The sequence below is a fragment of the Solea senegalensis genome, linkage group LG6 (genome assembly GCF_019176455.1).
Source record: "Solea senegalensis isolate Sse05_10M linkage group LG6, IFAPA_SoseM_1, whole genome shotgun sequence".
In the NCBI taxonomy this organism is placed as follows: domain Eukaryota; kingdom Metazoa; phylum Chordata; class Actinopteri; order Pleuronectiformes; family Soleidae; genus Solea; species Solea senegalensis.
Genome location: NC_058026.1, coordinates 25,955,019 through 25,955,600, shown reverse-complemented (window position 1 = coordinate 25,955,600; position 582 = coordinate 25,955,019).

The following is a 582-nucleotide window of genomic DNA, read 5'->3' as shown; positions in this document are numbered from 1 at the left end:
AAAGCCCGGATCAGGCTATTGGATGCCAGGCCCGCACGTCTAAAACGGTGCTGACGTCGCAGCCAGCTCCTTTTAAAGCGACCACCTCCTCTTTACTCGACTTGGTTTGTTAAAAACAGAAGCTGAGATTCTTCTAATCTGAGGAACGACTAGATTAGAGACACATTTTAACGTAAATCTGACACAGAGAAAGAAGAAAGAAAAATGTTTTTATTTTCTTAAATATCATGATCAGTGTATCAGGTCTGTGGGTATAATAGAGGCTAAAAGACAGCGGTTCCATAGAAACAAAGACATCCTCAGTAGTGCGCTCATAACACATCAGCACCCTGGACAGCGCCCAACGACAACGACAGAACACCGACACACAGACATTTACAAAACTGTTCAATGATTTAATCAAAGTGTGGAGGAACCAGCTCAAAAACAACTATGACTCTATACATGTCAGGTACTTGTTATTATATAAATCTGAACTGAATCCTGCGCCGTCACAAACAAAATAACCCTCTAGCTCTCAGGTTTTTCATATATATATATATATATGTGTATATATAAAAGCTTCCCCGACAACATAAGGTC